We start from the raw sequence: 20,081 nt of genomic DNA, 5'->3' as shown, positions 1-20,081 counted from the left end.
AAACAAACTGGGTAAAACAGACAAAGAGGTGAGAAGTCCCTGCTCGCAAGCTTACAATCTATGGGACAATGGGAGATTGACACATGAGGTTAAGTCTACATTTTGCATTTTGGCCCAGCCAGACTGCAAAGGTAAAAGTGACTCATAAGCTTAATGATCCCGTCACACAACAATGTTGGTCAGGGGGTAGTTGTCTTGTGTGAAATTGTGTAACGAATGGTAATAGGGTAATGTAGTGAGGTTAAGAGGGTGGTTGAGGAATATTATAAGCTTGTCTGAAGAGGTGGCTTTTCAGAGACCGCCTGAAAGTTTGTAAGACCAGAGGAGAGTCTTACTGTGCGAGGGAGAGAATTCCATAGAGTGGGTGCAGCCCGGAAAAAGTTCTGTAACCGGGAATGGGATGATGTGATGAGGGTGGACGAGAGGCGCAGATCTTGTGCAGATTTTCATCTCTCATCATAACCATCTGCTGCAAAGATCCTGACTCTGTAAACTCTATGGAGATCTGCCTACACCGCTGGTGGTGAGTGCGTGCACACTGCCACATGTACTCGATATCGTTCCCTCGTTGATTGTGATTTTTAGGAAGTTTATAAAACTAAATCAACAGTTGCCATGTGTTTTGGTACAATAAAACATATATTTCAACATATACTAATAGTGTCTTTCTATAGAAAAATACCCAAAACACATCACCGCAAAACAATCACATATGAGGACATGAAATTGAGGAAATAACAGTGGTGAGTTTTCAGACACACGGAGCACCTATGTAGTATAAAGAATGGGCTGATCATGCTGATTGTTATGATAGGGAAGCTTGCCGAATAAATATTAGTATTGCGGTGATGTGTTTATGGTATTATTCTATAGAAAGCCGCTATCAGTATATGTTGAAATATCCGTTTTATTTGGAGGGCAGTTTTCTACTTAAATCGCTCAGGATACACAGGTAACAATCAGGCAGTGATTGATCAGCGGGAGTTTAAGTAGAGGAAATGGTCATAGCCCCTCAGCCTTGACAAATATATCAGTAGCGAAACGCGTTAGTAGGGTGCACTCCCAATACAGGATAGCTCTTCCCCTGGAGTCTGTGACAGTGGATTGAGCCGGCTCTCCATCTGTAATATCTGTTTACCATCTGCTCTAGGGTAAGAGTCCATCCAGTACGGGATGAGCCGAGAATACATATATTTATTTGCATGTTTTTATGGTTGTATTTTATTTGTGTCATTGTGCTGGAAGTGTGACAATAAATCGTTACTGTGAGTGCTTGTTTTTATATACAATCATGCACGGATCCTTGTGAACCAGAGAAGAGAAGAAGGAGGAGAAACGATCATAAAGAAGAGTTTAATACTACATGACCATGATCAAGAGTTATTGCTATAAGTGCATATCCTAAGGGGGAAGGAATCACCCGGTGATATCAGCTGCTGCATGTTAGGATACACGAGGGATGAGAATACACATTGTACATACATCAGTCTGCACTGTGATCCTTCGTCTGTGATCTCTCTTTTCTCCTACATATCATCACGGGAATACATGAAAAGAAAAATTGACCGATCATCGTCTCTAGTTGTGGTTATCGTCTGATCAGCATTTGCACCATCGCTGTAGGACTATTTCTGGTGATTTTTTTCATTCCCTTCATTGTGTTGCATTTATAGCAGAAATATCTCGTAAGAGACGGTATATTCAGTGTGAATATATATATATATATATAGTATATTCAGAAAAGTGTTTTGATTTGCACTGCTAGTCCCTAATTGGACTTGCTATCAGCGCCCGTCCTGTGTATATGTTGTTTATTGTATTCTTAGTAATGTAACTCGGTGGATCGGAGATTTAACATCGGTGGCTGCAGATATATTTTATGTTGGCGCTGTGATACCATCCACATTATTTTGAACCTCTGGAAGATTACTCTATAAACAGATTGTCCAAGTAAACAGGACAGGCGCCATTGTTATACCTCCCTTAGAAAGGTAAGGAATCTGAACCCATCTGCAACAGTTAGTTTTGTTGAGGGTCTTAGCATATTGATGCAGGGAAGCAGGATTTAAGGATTGGAATAAGACCCTGGCAATAATAGTCTACCAACCCCCGGGAGGCCAACAATGTGCAATTCCTTTATAGTGGAAAATCCTCTTCACACCTCGTTACAAATCCTCTCTTCACTTCTGGGCATCAAAGGCCGCAGCGTCTTCCATGGGAGGGAGGATCGGGGACTTTACTTTGTTCCCTGTTTTTCACAAACCACGGACCGTCCTTTCCTCTTTACCGATGGGTCTTAGGAGAACCCTAAGGTTCTGGGGGATCTTCGGGTTTCTCGATGCCCGGCACAGGATTCCTGTATGTTGTGCATCTTATCAGGCTGTGTAACATTCTTTCTGCACATCTCTGCCCTTCAGTATGTCGTTCTGTCTGTACCTGAGACCGGTAGATAGTGAGGACATTTCCGCTTCATCAGATTCCTAGATTCTCTGGTTAATAAAGTGGATGCATCAGACTGAGTTGATGTTCAAAGTTACGCCAAACCCAGGGGCAAAACACAACATTACCGGGACCCTCAAATATGGGATCTGTTTATCAGTGTTCTCCTAGGCGGGGGCTGTGGTACTTCCTGTGTCTCTTACCCACATTAGATACACGACAGATGGGATATTAGTAGTATGAGACAGGTGGTGGTATTGGCCAGGTGGTGGTATTGGCCAGGTGGTGGTATTGGTGAGATGGTGGTATTGGTCAGATGGAGGTATTGGCCAGGTAGTGGTATTGGCCAGGTGGAGGTATTGCCATATGGAGGTATTGGTCAGGTGGTGGTATTGGCCAGGTGGTGGTATTGGCCAGGTGGTGATATTGGCCAGGTTGGGGTATTGGTCAGATGGAGGCATTGGCCAGGTGGTGGTATTGGCCAGGTGGTGGTATTGGCCAAGTGGAGGAATAGTTATTGGTATTGGGAGCTGATGACAGGGTGCAGTAGATGATGTATACTGGGAATATTCCCAGCCTGTTGAACACAGGACAATACTCGGGGGTTCGTGAGATCCAGCGCAGGACGCGTTCCCCATCTGGAAGTAGAGAGCGGAGTTTATTTAAGGCCAGGGAATAATTAGTAAAGTTTGTGTAAAGCTGTCTGCCTGTCTTGGAAGTGGGAGGGGGGGAGTCTTGAGCCGTACTCAGGAAATGGAACACGACATGTTTACATTGGGCTAATTAGGGTAATTATTATAAATTGAGGGCTTTTTAATGACTTTCCCCCCTCCTCTTCCCTGGGTGTTCTCTGCGTGTGTCCTTCTAATATATACAGTCCTAGAGGAATCAGACTTCCTGCAGTACTAGAGGTGCCCAAGGAGCTATCATGGTGCAGTCCTGGAGGGCTGCAGTCTTCCCCTCTGGAGGTCCCTACTCTAATTAGAGTCAGGGGTCATGCTGGATGCAGTGGGAATGTCTACAACAGTCTATTTGTCACAGGACAGGATTTATTGCAAATATATATTACTATACAGCGACATCTCTCAGCCAGCGAGAACACAGTCTGTGGTTCTTGTACCTGTAACACTTGGACCGAATGCCCACCGAGGTCCCAGGGAGCCGATAGCTGAGTGCAGAGCATTGAAAACTATACAAACTAGGATGTCCGAGGAGTCGGAAGAGAAGTGGTGGCAGAGTTTGCCAGTAGTGAGAAGTTTGGCGCCAGAGAAGAAGCGCAGAAGTTCGGCCAGGGAGGAAGGATATTGTGGCCATTGCTGTGGGTGCAGCTTTTTAGGAGAGATATGCCAGGGAAAGAGAAGCTGCCAATGTAAGAGTGTCTGTCAGTGAGCCCTGCACCAGCCAGTGGGAGAGAGAGTAACGAGGGAGGAGAGACTGCAGAGAGGGGCACAGTCAGAGGGGAACTGGCAGAGGGAATGCCACTATTATAGAGAATGGCCAGTGTCATAGACAGAGCTGCCAATATCAGAGTGAGAGCTGACAGTATCATATAGAGATCTGCCAATTTCAGATGGGACAATGCTAGCCCCTATTCCCTCCCATCAATTCCGCATGCACCTGTCAAGGGTACTCACAACATTGAAAGGGCATCATTGAGTGGGGCCTATCTTCCAAATGTCATTGAATCCGGAAGATGGGACAGTCCCCTCAGACCATACTGTCCCACCTTTCTGGGCAGTTGAAAAGTACAAGTCTAGGTCCTGTCCAGATCTGGTTTAGGTGTCCAGAAGGACTGGACAGGTCCTTTCCAGAAGTTTGGTTCTGGTGTCTAGACAGAATCCAGATCCAGCTACCAGAGGGAGTCCAGGCACCCAGAGAAGGTACAGATCCAGTCTAGATGTCCATAGGGAGCCTAGGTTCAATCTAGGTATTCAGATCCTGTCAAGGCATGCAGAGGGAGTCCAGGTTTCCAGAGTGAATCCAGGGGCTGTCCAATGGTCAGAGGGTGTCCAGGTCCTGTCCGAGTGTCCAGAGTGAATCCAGGTCCTGTCCGAGTGTCCAGAGTGAATCCAGGTCCTGTCCGAGTGTCTAGAGTGAATCCAGGTTGGGGCCAAGTGTTCAGAGGGAGTCCAGGTCCTGTCCAGGTTCTCAGAGGGAGTCTAGGTCCTGTCCAGGATTTCAGAGGGAATCTATAAGTTATTTTTGCTTGCTAGGTGCCCTGACTGGTTCCAGATACCTACCTTTGCTACTGCTTATATTGTTTGACCGAGTGAGAAGAGCCATTAGTGACCCATCAAGGATTTGATTCCTATTTCAGCTGCCCACCAGGTCTCAGAACTGGCCCATGTCCACGGTGAGTGTGAGTAACCCTATAGCTGCTAAATTTTCCAGGTTGGCCTCCAGGAGTCTGGGGGGGGGGGGGGGCTCAGCGAATTGCGTCATTTTGGCCTCACCCCCCCTTGACGTAATTGTGAAAACCCGTATAGATGCAATTCCTGTAGAGTCGCATCATGAAGGCTCAAAATCTCCCCACTTCACAGAAAGTGGCAGATGCTGGAGAATTGCCAGCTCTCCCGGGTGTCCGGGAGACCTACCCAGAATTCGGGAGTCTCTTGGACATTCCGGAAGAGTTGGCCAGTATGAGTAATCCTATGCTGCACCATGCACAGGGCTGAGCTCCAGGATAGCCTGGACTAGAGGCCTTGATCTGAGTCATACAGCCGGCACACATTTATTATAATTAATATTATTGTTGGGACTGCTCACTCCATCATCTGCTTCCATAGAGAGACACAGCCCCTATTTACTAATGCATGCAATGTATGAACAATAGTTTTCAATCCTCATCGTATAGATAAGGATTAAACTTTTGTTCATATTTATTAAAAAACCTCTACAGGAACAACGTCTGTTCCTGTAAGGTCCAGAACTCACTTCTCCCATGTGACGATGTTTCCTGCTTTCATTTTTAAATGAATTAAACTGACAATATACACGGAAATACATGGACTGTGTTATTTAATCCAGGGAGCGCTGGTCTTTTGCAGAGTGTTTATGGTTGTATATCAGTGCAACACCACGGACCGGAGAACGTGGGTCATGTGACAGGCAGGGATCGCATGATCCCTCCACACATGCGCTGTGAAGATCTGCTCTTCGGAGCAGAGCTGAACAAAGCTTCACACACGAAAATACACCCTGTACGCCGGCGTACATCAAGATTAGGAAATCCCGAAAATTGGGCACGTTCCAAATTTGATAAATTGCTTTAGGGAGCAGACCCCATACACTTTTTGGGGGGAAAATGAGCTACATGCATAGTAGCAGATATTTACAATCTTAGATTTGCTGGGATTTTAGATGGTAAAAATGATTTATAGATAGGCCCACAGAACCCTTAAACAGAACTAGAACTTCAAAACGAACAAACAGATCGGCGTAGCGAAGGCGAGAAAGAATACGGCACGTTGTTCACCCTCCGTAGGGATCGATGATCCCTTTTAAAGATACGTTGGAGCTGCCTTCTGCTCAGAGCGGCAGCAGCTGAGTAGGATGCATTTATATATTACTTTAACATACTTTTATCTTGTGGTTTAAAAGTTCTGTGTGACTTGTGCATGTGAGATGTTATCTGCCGCCCTTGATGGGTCATTAGGGAGCTCCTGTAGAATTACACAAACCTTGACTTACAATCTAATCTCCGTCTTGTCAGAGTTCAGTTGTTAGAGTTAAGTTTGTTTTCCCGCTAGTTTATTGAGGTCCTATAGGTTGTATTGTGCACAGATGTGAGAGGGGGCAGTCACCCAGCGCACACCTGCTAACAGTATGTGTGATGCATGTGTAGCCTGGAGGTGTATGTACACAGACAGTGAGTGACGTGTTCCTACGCGTGTTACAGACACAACAAGACTCTGCATTATATACCCATATAATAACCCATTAGGCAGCCACCATCTTCCCGTGGTAACAGGAGGGTTACACTGCTCCATCTACCCCCTGACAGGTACATAGTGATATATTATGCAGATTATTACATTACTGACCTCTCTAGAGATCTGCAGAACATTGCTCTGTTCCCTCTACCCCCTGACAGATACATAGTGATATATCCTGCAGATTATTACATTACTGACCTCTCTAGAGATCTGCAGAACATTGCTCTGCTCCATCTACCTCCTGACAGATACATACTGATATACTCTGCAGATTATTACATTACTGATCTCTCTAGAGATCTGCAGAACATTGCTCTGTTCCATCTACCCCCTAACAGATACATAGTGATATATTCTGCAGATTATTACATTACTGACCTCTCTAGAGATCTGCAGAACATTGCTCTGCTCCATCTACCCCCTGACAGATACATAGTGATATATTCTGCAGATTATTACATTACTGACCTCTCTAGAGATCTGCAGAACATTGCTCTGTCCATCTACCCCTGACAGATACATAGTGATATATTCTGCAGATTATTACATTACTGACCTCTCTAGAGATCTGCAGAACATTGCTCTGTCCCATCCACCCCCTGACAGATACATAGTGATATATTCTGCAGATTATTACATTACTGACCTCTCTAGAGATCTGCAGAACATTGTTCTGTCCCATCCACCCCCTGACAGATACATAGTGATATATTCTGCAGATTATTACATTACTGACCTCTCTAGAGATCTGCAGAACATTCCTCTGTCCCATCTACCCCCTGACAGATACATAGTGATATATTCTGCAGATTATTATATTACTGATCTCTCTAGAGATCTGCAGAACATTGCTCTGTCCCATCTACCCCCTGACAGATACATAGTGATATATTCTGCAGATTATTACATTACTGACCTCTCTAGAGATCTGCAGAACATTGCTCTGTCCCATCCACCCCCTGACAGATACATAGTGATATATTCTGCAGATTATTACATTACTGACCTCTCTAGAGATCTGCAGAACATTGTTCTGTCCCATCCACCCCCTGACAGATACATAGTGATATATTCTGCAGATTATTACATTACTGACCTCTATAGAGATCTGCAGAACATTGCTCTGTCCCATCCACCCCCTGACAGATACATAGTGATATATTCTACATAACATGTCAAACTTTGAGATCTGGTATAACCACAAATGTAGATTATATAAAATTTTAATTCAAAATTTGTCAGCTGTAAACTGAACTATGGGTCTGATTCATTAAGGAAAGTTAAGCAAAAAGTTTTCTGAACAAAACCATGTTGCAATACAAGGGGTGCAAATTAGTTTATAATTTTGCACATAAAGAAAATACTGTCTGTTATTTCATGTAGCTCACATATACTTGATAGCTTATTTGTATACTGAAATTTAAAGTTGATCTAGGACATGCCCTACCCCAAATATAAATCTGTCCCCACATTTTAAATTTACCTCCCCCTCCAATGCAACATGGCTTTGCCTTACTTACTTTTGCTTAACTTCCTCAATGAATCAGTGCCATCATGTACAGGAGTTTATACATTATATTGTTTCATCTTGTGCATTATAATTATATTAGTAACTGTCACAGCTAGAAGCAGAGATTAAGGGCCAGCACATGATTGCCCCTCGGGGCTCTTCTATCAGTTCACTCGTCGCCCCCCTCTCTCCATCTGGCTCACCTGTCTGGTATGTTAATGATAGTTTTAACATGCCACCCAAATCCTTGCTTAATCCCACTGGCTTTACATACCTCCTCCCAGTCACTGGGAAGAGGGAAACACAGAGCGTTCCTGTCTGAAGATCAGGAGTAATCCCAGAACGGGAAGAGTTAATACCAGGGTGTCCAGTAGTTGAGGAGTTAATGGGGGTCTCTGGCAGGAGAAGAGTTAATTGCACTGTTTCCTGCAGAGGAGGAGTTAATTGGGAGGGTCTCTGGCAATGATTGAGTTACCTGTGATGTGTAACAGATTACAATAACAGTAAATAAATGTTTTATCTTTAAGAAGTTTTCCCAACTTGGGGCTGTCAGTCCCTCTCTGCCTATGTGAGCAGCTTGGCATTATATATTTGTTACACTGCATGGATAAGGGATATCCTTATCGCCATGATAAGATATAACGCAGTTTTGTGACGATGGGATCTGTGATCAGTTGGGTGATACATGGTCGGTCAGATTTCATGTATCCAGTCGTCTCAGCACCAAACGTAGGGACGCGATCGCTCCTCACCATGTGGTACCACACTGCTCTATGGGGGCCGCTAGCTGGGCCAACCACCACTGATTCCAGCCCAGTCCACAGACTGTGCGATTGTCTGTAAAATGGCCAAAACTGACCAGATCGGACGACTAACTCTCCCTGTGTGACCGGAGTAGGAGACGGCGGCACCAGCGCAGGACAGTGACCCTCACACATATATTTTACAGTGCTGAGGACTTTATGTGACCTTTACAGCAGCCTCCTGACACTGTGCTGCTCTCCAGCTTAGCTCTGCTAATGTACCTAAGCTGATCTACAATTCTCCAATTATACCCCACATAAATGTTACCACGGCCTAATGCCTAACCCTAAATATATTGAACATTGTCGCTAAACTTTTTCCTCTTTTTATTCTTACATTATTTAGGGGTGATAGAGTTTGTTATCGCGAAGTTAACTCTTACTGCTCAAGGCTGCTAACGCTATTTTAACTTATAGTTTCTTTGTTAAATTGAGGCGTCAGCCGACATTTGTTTTCCGTTTAAATGTGATACAAATCAAACATTTCTATAGTCAAATGCGCTGCGTAGGTCAGGAAAACAAGACTGAACACACACATGTGAATAAGCCCTAACCGACCTTAGCTCCCTCAGCACACGTGGGTGGAGAGTCTTGTGTCTAGACTCGTTATGAACCTTCATCTTGTTAAGACTCTGTCCTGTGTCGGACTAGTCATATTGAGGGTGTGGTTGGGATATGATGATACAATATAACAAGAATAAACTGATGTATTTACATAGGGGGGGGGGGGGGGGGGGGGGTTGGACTATGTAACTCAACTGTTACACTTTTTCTCACATATTTTGTTGCGTTCTTCGCATTTACTTATTGACCTCTTGTTCTTCTGAGTTTTTACAATCGCACCACAATCTGGTCAGTTAAACACAATCTGACACTGTCCGGCTGGACTCATCGCTATTAGGAAACCTTCCTGGTTGGGGCTGGAGGTTACTGCTGTCAGCTCTCAGGAAACTGCAGCGACAATGTGACTTAGACCCCGAGGTCCTGGGGGGAGAGGAATGTTCTGCAGATTCCACTACCCTATCAGCCCCCCTCCACCTCGGACATCAGCAACAGAGAGCGGGATACAGGACATTAGATTGTAATCTCTGTGGTGCACAGTGCTGAGCATAAGTGTCTCTTCAGCTCAATAACCGGGCAGGCCAGGGGTTAAAGCGTGGGTGTTCTGGCAGAGAAGGGGTTAAGGCGTCGGTGCTCCGGCAGAGAAGGGGTTAAGGCGTCGGTGCTCCGGCAGAGAAGGGGTTAAGGCGTCGGTGCTCCGGCAGAGAAGGGGTTAAGGTGGTGATGGCTGGAAGGGCAGGGGTTAAAGCGTGGGTGCTCTGACAGAGAAGGGGTTAAGGCGTCAGTGCTCTGGCAGGGCAGGGGTTAAGGCGGTGATGCTGGCAGGGCAGGGGTTAAGGCGTCAGTGCTCTGGCAGGGCAGAGGTTAAGGCGTCAGTGCTCTGGCAGGGCAGGGGTTAAGGCGGTGATGCTGGCAGGGCAGGGGTTAAGGCGTCAGTGCTCTGGCAGGGCAGGGGTTAAGGCGGTGCTGCTGGCAGGGCAGGGTTTAAGGCGTCGGTGCTCTGGCAGGGCAGGGGTTAAGGCGGTGATGCTGGCAGGGCAGGGTTTAAGGCGTCGGTGCTCTGGCAGGGCAGGGTTAAGGCGGTGATGCTGGCAGGGCAGGGGTTAAGGCGTCAGTGCTCTGGCAGGGCAGGGGTTAAGGCGGTGATGCTGGGCAGGGCAGGGGTTAAGGCAATTGGGGCTCTGGCAGGGCAGGGGTTAAGGCGGTGATGCTGGCGCTGCGCCTGGTCTCTCCATGTGTAACCAGTTAGCTCTCAGCGCTGGGACATGTGGGACCAGTTAGAGGAGGGGGAGGGGAGGTAGGAAATGAATAATTGCAGTGTAATTAGAGCCCGGCGCTGTTTACAGAAGGGTCTATATATATATATATACACACACACTATACCTATGTACACCTGCCCCCTCCTCTCCCAGGGTCACACTGCTCCGGGGATTATCATAATCTAATCTCTCCCCACAGGCAGCTAGAGGAGCTGTTCACAAGAGCTTACAATCTATAAGGAGGATCAGGGATGAATGACCCTCGCTGCTGTCTATCGATAGCTGGAAGTAAATATCCAGAGTTAGAATCATCGGGAGGAATATGGAGAACAAGTGGGACAAGCAGGAGGACCCACCCCCCTCTGCCATGATATTGTCCTTGGTCTCGCCCAATTTATGTGTACATTAATCATAAGGGTGAGTCTAGAAACGCCCCAGGACCAGTGTACCACGCTATAGTGCAGGACCCCGCTACAGTGGGAGCTGGTGATGTATTGGGGGCTGCAACAAATTGGCGACCCCTGTACATCATCCTGGGACAACAGGGTGCCAGAACTGCTCTTCCAGGAGTCCCAGGCTGGTTAATTACTACAAACTCACATAGTGTGTAACTGTGTGTTGTTGTGTGAGGCAGTGTGTATTATGTATTATGTGTATTATGTATTGTGTATTATGTGTATTATGTATGATGTGTATTATGTGTATTATGTATTATGTGTATTATGTGTATTATGTATGATGTGTATTATGTGTATTATGTATTATGTGTATTACGCTGTCTATATACAGCAGGTGCTGGGTGTGTGCAGTAACCCACAGATACTCCTGGTATCTTGTTACCCTGTTACTATCACAATGGGGTAATTAGGAGCTAATAACCCTGTGACCTGTAGTGTACACACCCCAGGGGCAGCCATGGTGGAGACTATTATACTGCTGTATACATCACTATCTGCACCTCACCCAGCAGTGTGACAGCAAGACACAGCCAGGAATAGTAGAGAGATACAGGACAGGATGGAGGTGTAGTGATAGAGCTGTGTGTGTGTGAGGTCAGTACAGGAATAGTAGAGAGATACAGGACAGGATGGAGGTGTAGTGACAGAGCTGTGTGTGGCGGATCAGTACAGGAATAGTAGAGAGATAGAGGACAGGATGGAGGTGTAGTGACAGAGCTGTGTGTGTGAGGTCAGTACAGGAATAACAGAGAGATACAGGACAGGATGGAGGTGTAGTGACAGAGCTATGTGTGTGAGGTCAGTACAGGAATAGTAGAGAGATACAGGACAGGATGGAGGTGTAGTGACAGAGCTGTGTGTGTGTGAGGTCAGTACAGGAATAGTAGAGAGATAGAGGACAGGATGGAGGTGTAGTGACAGAGCTGTGTGTGTGAGGTCAGTACAGGAATAGTAGAGAGATACAGGACAGGATGGAGGTGTAGTGACAGAGCTGTGTGTGTGTGAGGTCAGTACAGGAATAGTAGAGAGATACAGGACAGGATGGAGGTGTAGTGACAGAGCTGTGTGTGTGTGAGGTCAGTACAGGAATAGTAGAGAGATACAGGACAGGATGGAGGTGTAGTGACAGAGCTGTGTGTGTGTGAGGTCAGTACAGGAATAGTAGAGAGATACAGGACAGGATGGAGGTGTAGTGACAGAGTTGTGTGTGTGAGCTCAGTACAGGAATAGTAGAAAGATACAGGACAGGATGGAGGTGTAGTGACAGAGCTGTGTGTGTGAGGTCAGTACAGGAATAGTAGAGAGATACAGGACAGGATGGAGGTGTAGTGACAGAGCTGTGTGTGTGGGGGGTCAGTACAGGAATAGTAGAGAGATACAGGACAGGATGGAGGTGTAGTGACAGAGCTGTGTGTGTGAGGTCAGTACAGGAATAGTAGAGAGATACAGGACAGGATGGAGGTGTAGTGACAGAGCTGTGTGTGTGGGGTCAGTACAGGAATAGTAGAGAGATACAGGACAGGATGGAGGTGTAGTGACAGAGCTGTGTGTGTGTGAGGTCAGTACAGGAATAGTAGAAAGATACAGGACAGGATGGAGGTGTAGTGACAGAGCTGTGTGTGTGAGGTCAGTACAGGAATAGTAGAAAGATACAGGACAGGATGGAGGTGTAGTGACAAGGCTGTGTGTGTGTGAGGTCAGTACAGGAATAGTAGAAAGATACAGGACAGGATGGAGGTGTAGTGACAGAGCTGTGTGTGTGTGAGGTCAGTACAGGAATAGTAGAGAGATACAGGACAGGATGGAGGTGTAGTGACAGAGCTGTGTGTGTGAGGTCAGTACAGGAATAGTAGAGAGATACAGGACAGGATGGAGGTGTAGTGACAGAGCTGTGTGTGTGTGGGGTCAGTACAGGAATAGTAGAGAGATACATGACAGGATGGAGGTGTAGTGACAGAGCTGTGTGTGTGTGTGTGGGGTCAGTACAGGAATAGTAGAGAGATACAGGACAGGATGGAGGTGTAGTGACAGAGGTGTGTGTGTGTGGGGTCAGTACAGGAATAGTAGAGAGATACAGGACAGGATGGAGGTGTAGTGACAGAGCTGTGTGTGTGAGGTCAGTACAGGAATAGTAGAGAGATACAGGACAGGATGGAGGTGTAGTGACAGAGCTGTGTGTGTGGGGGGTCAGTACAGGAATAGTAGAGAGATACAGGACAGGATGGAGGTGTAGTGACAGAGCTGTGTGTGTGAGGTCAGTACAGGAATAGTAGAGAGATACAGGACAGGATGGAGGTGTAGTGACAGAGCTGTGTGTGTGTGGGGTCAGTACAGGAATAGTAGAGAGATACAGGACAGGATGGAGGTGTAGTGACAGAGCTGTGTGTGTGGGGGGTCAGTACAGGAATAGTAGAGAGATACAGGACAGGATGGAGGTGTAGTGACAGAGCTGTGTGTGTGAGGTCAGTACAGGAATAGTAGAGAGATACAGGACAGGATGGAGGTGTAGTGACAGAGCTGTGTGTGTGGGGTCAGTACAGGAATAGTAGAGAGATACAGGACAGGATGGAGGTGTAGTGACAGAGCTATGTGTGTGAGGTCAGTACAGGAATAGAGAGATACAGGACAGGATGGAGGTGTAGTGACAGAGCTGTGTGTGTGAGGTCAGTACAGGAATAGTAGAGAGATACAGGACAGGATGGAGGTGTAGTGACAGAGCTGTGTGTGTGTGGGGTCAGTACAGGAATAGTAGAGATATACAGGACAGGATGGAGGTGTAGTGACAGAGCTGTGTGTGTGGGGTCAGTACAGGAATAGTAGAGAGATACAGGACAGGATGGAGGTGTAGTGACAGAGGTGTGTGTGTGTGGGGTCAGTACAGGAATAGTAGAGAGATACAGGACAGGATGAAGGTGTAGTGACAGAGCTGTGTGTGAGGTCAGTACAGGAATAGTAGAGAGATACAGGACAGGATGGAGGTGTAGTGACAGAGCTGTGTGTGTGTGGGGTCAGTACAGGAATAGTAGAGAGATACAGGACAGGATGGAGGTGTAGTGACAGAGCTGTGTGTGAGGGTCAGTACAGGAATAGTAGAGAGATACAGGACAGGATGGAGGTGTAGTGACAGAGCTGTGTGTGAGGTCAGTACAGGAATAGTAGAGAGATACAGGACAGGATGGAGGTGTAGTGACAGAGCTGTGTGTGTGTGTGTGTGTGTGAGGTCATTACAGGAATAGTAGAGAGATACAGGACAGGATGGAGGTGTAGAGACAGAGCTGTGTGTGTGTGTGAGGTCAGTACAGGAATAGTAGAGAGATACAGGACAGGATGGAGGTGTAGTGACAGAGCTGTGTGTCTGTGAGGGTCAGTACAGGAATAGTGGAGAGATACAGGACAGGATGGAGGTGTAGTGATAGAGCTGTGTGTGTGTGGGGTCAGTACAGGAATAGTAGAGAGATACAGGACAGGATGGAGGTGTAGTGACAGAGCTGTGTGTGAGGTCAGTACAGGAATAGTAGAGAGATACAGGACAGGATGGAGGTGTAGTGACAGAGCTGTGTGTGAGGTCAGTACAGGAATAGTAGAGAGATACAGGACAGGATGGAGGTGTAGTGACGAGCTGTGTGTGAGGTCAGTACAGGAATAGTAGAGAGATACAGGACAGGATGGAGGTGTAGTGACAGAGCTGTGTGTGTGGGGGTCAGTACAGGAATAGTAGAGAGATACAGGACAGGATGGAGGTGTAGTGACAGAGCTGTGTGTGTGAGGTCAGTACAGGAATAGTAGAGAGATACAGGACAGGATGGAGGTGTAGTGACAGAGCTGTGTGTGTGTGAGGGTAATCTGTGAATGTATGTGTGATGTGTTGAGGTCGCCCTCTGCTGGATATTGTTGGGCTCACACTTTGATACAATGTAACATAGAGGACATAGATAATAGCTCAGCTCATAGGGGCATATTCAATTGATGGCGGGATCGCCGAAAATCCTGCACTCAAAAATATTACCGTTAATACGGTAATATCTCGCTGGATTTCAGCTTGCAGCTCCCTGAGTCAATTGAATACCCCCCCATACAATGTTACCAGGTCCATCCTGTACGTTTACTGTTCCCGTACTCCAGTGTCCCAGTGATCACTATGCCCATATCTGCGATTACCCTTACCCCCTCCTCCACTCTGATACAGCAATGTACCCCTACCTCCTCCCCGGTATAGCATAATCATCATTAGCTATTTATATAGCGCCACTAATTCCGCAGCGCTGTACAGAGGACTCATTCACATCAGTCCCTGCCCCATTGGAGCTTACAGTCTAAATTCCCTAATATACACACACACACACTTCTATTTTTTTTGGAGTGTGTTGGTGGAACCGGAGCACACACAGGGAAAACAAATATAAACTCCACACAGATAAGGTCATGGTCGGGAATTAAACTCATGACCCCAGTGCTGTGAGGCAGAAGTGCTAACCACTGAGCCACCGTGCTGCCACACAGCAATGTACCCGTCCTCCCTCCCAGTACTGCAGTGTACCCCTACCTCCCCCCCAGTACTGCAGTGTACCCCTACCTCCCCCCCAGTACTGCAGTGTACCCCTACCTCCCCCCAGTATTTCAGTGTACCCCTACCTTCCCCCAGTACTGCAGTGTACCCCTACCTCCCCCCAGTATTTCAGTGTACCCCTACCTCCTCCCAGTATTTCAGTGTACCCCTACCTCCTCCCAGTACTGCAGTGTACCCTAACTCCCCCTAGTACTGCAGTGTACCCCTACCTCCCCCTAGTACTGCAGTGTACCCCTACTTCCCCCTAGTACTGCAGTGTACCCCTACCTCCCCCTAGTACTGCAGTGTACCCCTACCTCCCCCCAGTACTGCAGTGTACTCCTACCTCCCCCTAGTACTGCAGTGTACCCCTACCTCCCCCTAGTACTGCAGTGTACCCCTACTCTCCTCCCAGTACTGCAGTGTACCCCTACCTCCCCCTAGTACTTGCAGTGTACCCCCTACCTCCCCCTAGTACTGCAGTGTACCCCTACCTGCCCCTAGTACTGCAGTGTACTCCTACCTCCCCCTAGTACTGCAGATTATCAGAATCAGAATTAGATACAGATTATCTAGATCATGTAGCACACACACAATACTTGATAGCTTATTTGTACAATGAAATGTAAAGTTGATATTTGTGTGCTACATGGAAAAACAGTCAGTATTTAACTTATGTGCAAAACAGAAAACTAATTTGCACCCCTTGCATTGTAACATGGTTTTGTCCAGGAGACTGAAATTAAGAAATTTCTTAAATTAAGATCCTTAATGAATCAGGCCCCAGATTATCAGGATGCAGTTGACTCTGCTATTAACAGGCAAAAATGCAGGATACAGAAAGTCCAAAAATCAGAGCAAGAGATTAACCCAAATCAGCAGGCGTGGTACAGAGGAATATCACAGTGTATTTATCAGTATAACAAAGTCCAAACTGTCCAAAGTGCTCTGAGACAGACCCAGAGCCCCTCAGAACAGCCGGACACAATAGCAATTCAAGCAATACAAAAGTCAATGCAAGTTCTTACCACTCTAATTGTATTGAGTGGATGGTCAGGATACAGGCCAGAATGGATGTGGAGTAGCTGAACACCAGAGGGATGTATCACTAGACGTCAGCAAACAGAACGGGTTATATAAATGGTAATGGTACCACTGTTACGGCTTTCTCAGAGCATCACCACCTCAGTCAGGAATGGAGCGCTGAGAATTAGGTAACATTAGTCAGGTAACAGAAACATGATCGGTCAGACGTAGCCAGGAAACATATCCAGAATCGTAGTCAGACATAGCCAGGGATCAGAACCAGAATCATAGTCAGACGTAGCCTGGGATCAGAACCAGAATCATAGTCAGACGTAGCCAGTGATCAGAACCAGAATCATAGTCAGACGTAGCCAGGGATCAGAACCAGAATCATAATCAGACGTAGCCAGGGATCAGAACCAGAATCATAATCAGATGTAGCCAGGGATCAGAACCAGAATCATAGTCAGACGTAGCCTGGGATCAGAACCAGAATCATAGTCAGACGTAGCCTGGGATCAGAACCAGAATCATAGTCAGACATATCCTGGGATCAGAACCAGAATCATAGTCAGACGTAGCCTGGGATCAGAACCAGAATCATAGTCAGACGTAGCCAGTGATCAGAACCAGAATCATAGTCAGACGTAGCCAGGGATCAGATCCAGAATCATAGACGTAGCCAGGGATCAGAACCAGAATCATAGTCAGACATAGCCAGGGATCAGAACCAGAATCATAGTCAGACGTATCCAGGAATCAGAACTAGAATCGTAGTCAGAAGTAGCCTGGGATCAGAACCAGAATCATAGTCAGACGTAGCCAGGGATCAGAACCAGAATCGTAGTCAGACGTATCCAGGGATCAGAACCAGAATCGTAGTCAGACGTATCCAGGGATCAGAACCAGAATCGTAGTCAGATGTAGCCAGGGATCAGAACCAGAATCGTAGTCAGACGTAGCCAGGGATCAGAACCAGAATCATAGTCAGACATATCCTGGGATCAGAACCAGAATCGTAGTCAGACGTAGCCGGGGATCAGAACCAGAATCATAGTCAGACGTAGCCTGGGATCAGAACCAGAATCATAGTCAGACGTAGCCAGGGATCAGAACCAGAATCGTAGTCAGACGTATCCAGGGATCAGAACCAGAATCGTAGTCAGACGTATCCAGGGATCAGAACCAGAATCGTAGTCAGATGTAGCCAGGGATCAGAACCAGAATCGTAGTCAGACGTAGCCAGGGATCAGAACCAGAATCATAGTCAGACATATCCTGGGATCAGAACCAGAATCGTAGTCAGACGTAGCCAGGGATCAGAACCAGAATCGTAGTCAGACATATCCTGGGATCAGAACCAGAATCGTAGTCAGACATATCCTGGGATCAGAACCAGAATCGTAGTCAGACGTAGCCAGGGATCAGAACCAGAATCATAGTCAGACGTAGCCAGGGATCAGAACTAGAATCATATTCAGACGTAGCCAGGGATCAGAACCAGAATCGTAGTCAGACGTAGCCAGGAATCAGAACCAGAATCATAATCAGATGTAGCCAGGGATCAGAACCAGAATCATAGTCAGACGTAGCCCGGGATCAGATCCAGAATCATAGTCACAAAATAATATAGTACAGGAACCAGGACGCTACCACTAGAAGCAAAACGCTATCACTGGCAATGAAAGAGTGTCAGGACAGGCCTTAAATATTATAGGCAACCTATCAGGACAGTGCAGGTAACACTCCTGCGTTGCAGCTCAGCCTAATTGAAAGCAAACACACAGGGAAACAGAAACAGATAACAGAATCAGAATCCTAACATTACCCTAATCAGCAGACCCCTTTCCGAGACCATTTAGGTAACATGGCCGGCTGCCCGATTCTGCCACGTAAATACTAAACAAGAAACTTGCATGTACGATAGAGCAGCTTGGGAAGTGCACCTCTATTCATGCAGGTTCACCTAGATCTCCTCTACAGCACATGTTTCGGACAAGCTGGCGGCATTCCCAGAGGAACAGAAGGTCGCTCGGCTGAGGAGCTGGCCGATATGAGGGTGTTCCTTGATAAGTAAGTGCAGGTAAAGAGTGGGGATGGCGCATTGTCAGTGGGACTGTTGGGAGGTATCACTCACTCACCGCGGCAGTGCTAGCCTGTTTAAAGTGGATGGGGGCAGGGGTGGTCTAACGCTTCAGAGGAGAAAGTCTAAAGCCTCTAACGTGATGAGGCCACACCCCCAAAAGGACCCAGTTACGCCCTCTTTTCGCACTGTCCCGAGTTATAACTTTGCCGATTGGGCAGCGAGGTCTTTTAGGATAAAAACTGAAACATTGTATTTAATCTAAGGGGTGGTTATAAGGTTGGAGGAGTTTAAATTTGTGGAGAAGTGCCCCGTCCGTCGGCCCTGGAAGAGGGTGAACATAGAAGGCAGAAGAGACTCACCGGACCGGCGTTCCAGCGGTGAGTATCCCCGATCCTCTTTTTCAGGTCCCTGCGGCAGCGGGCAAGTGAGCTGCTGGCCAATCAGAGGCCGGATCAGCGAGCCAATCCTGGCTCGCCTCCGGCCATTCAAACTACTGGCGCCGCCGCCGCGAGCCAATCAGGGCTCTTGGCGACGGCTGATGACGTCAGCGCGCCGACGGCTTTATCAGCTGCCGGGCATAAGGCCCTAAGGTAGACACAGGGCGCGAGGCCCTCAGGTAGGAGCTTGTCTCCCCCTCTGGGCATAAGGCCCGTAAGTAGCTTCTGGCTGTATACCAGAATAGGTAGGAGCTCGGCTGCCCCGTAGGGCGCAAGGCCCTGAGCCGTAGTTGGGCGCAAGGCCCTGGATTGTAGGAGGGCGCTAGGCCCTTTAGTGCAGCGAGGCATAGGCCTCTGGTTAGGGAAGTGATAGGCTTCCGTGAGCGTAGCAGGGCGGCTGCCCTGTAGCGTAGCAAGGACTCCGGGTCCTTGCTGGTAGAGGGACATAAGGTCCCTGACTGGAAGCGGGCAGTAGGCCCTTGTAGTTGGCAGTGGGCATTCGGCCCAGATCTAGCGGGACGCTAGGTCCTGACGTAGAGTAGGGAACACTCGGTTCCTAAGTAGGTAAGCAGAAGAGTTCTGGAGCGGTGTATAGAACCCCCTCCATCCGTCTGGAAGGGCACCTATGTCCTGAGCCCCAGGACAAGGCGGGCTTAACGGCCGGGGCTCGGGCCACGGGTGTAGGCCTGTGGGGCACAGCGTCTCGGGACGCGAGAGAGGTCGGTCTGAGGTAAAGTACCGTGTGGTGAGTTCCATAGCGGTCCCTCGGCATTGGGTAAGTAACAGAGGTGTTGGGGAGGGCTGTCGTTGTGCTGTCTTTCTTGTCTTGCAGGTGCTGATCGGAAGACAAGGTAGCAGGAAGGAGTCAAGGGGGCATCATCGGAGAGTCACGTACGTGAGTATAGCCGCGGCGAGGGCTGTTCCCTTGGTGCACTCACCTTGTGGAGCTGTCCCTCCTGTATTCTCCATTTCCCTTACAGCAAAACGAGTGCCCTGCACACAAAGTCAGGGCCTTCTCCCC

Source organism: Mixophyes fleayi, chromosome 4 (genome assembly GCF_038048845.1).
Source record: "Mixophyes fleayi isolate aMixFle1 chromosome 4, aMixFle1.hap1, whole genome shotgun sequence".
Lineage (NCBI taxonomy): Eukaryota > Metazoa > Chordata > Amphibia > Anura > Limnodynastidae > Mixophyes > Mixophyes fleayi.
This window is presented reverse-complemented; position numbering follows the sequence as displayed.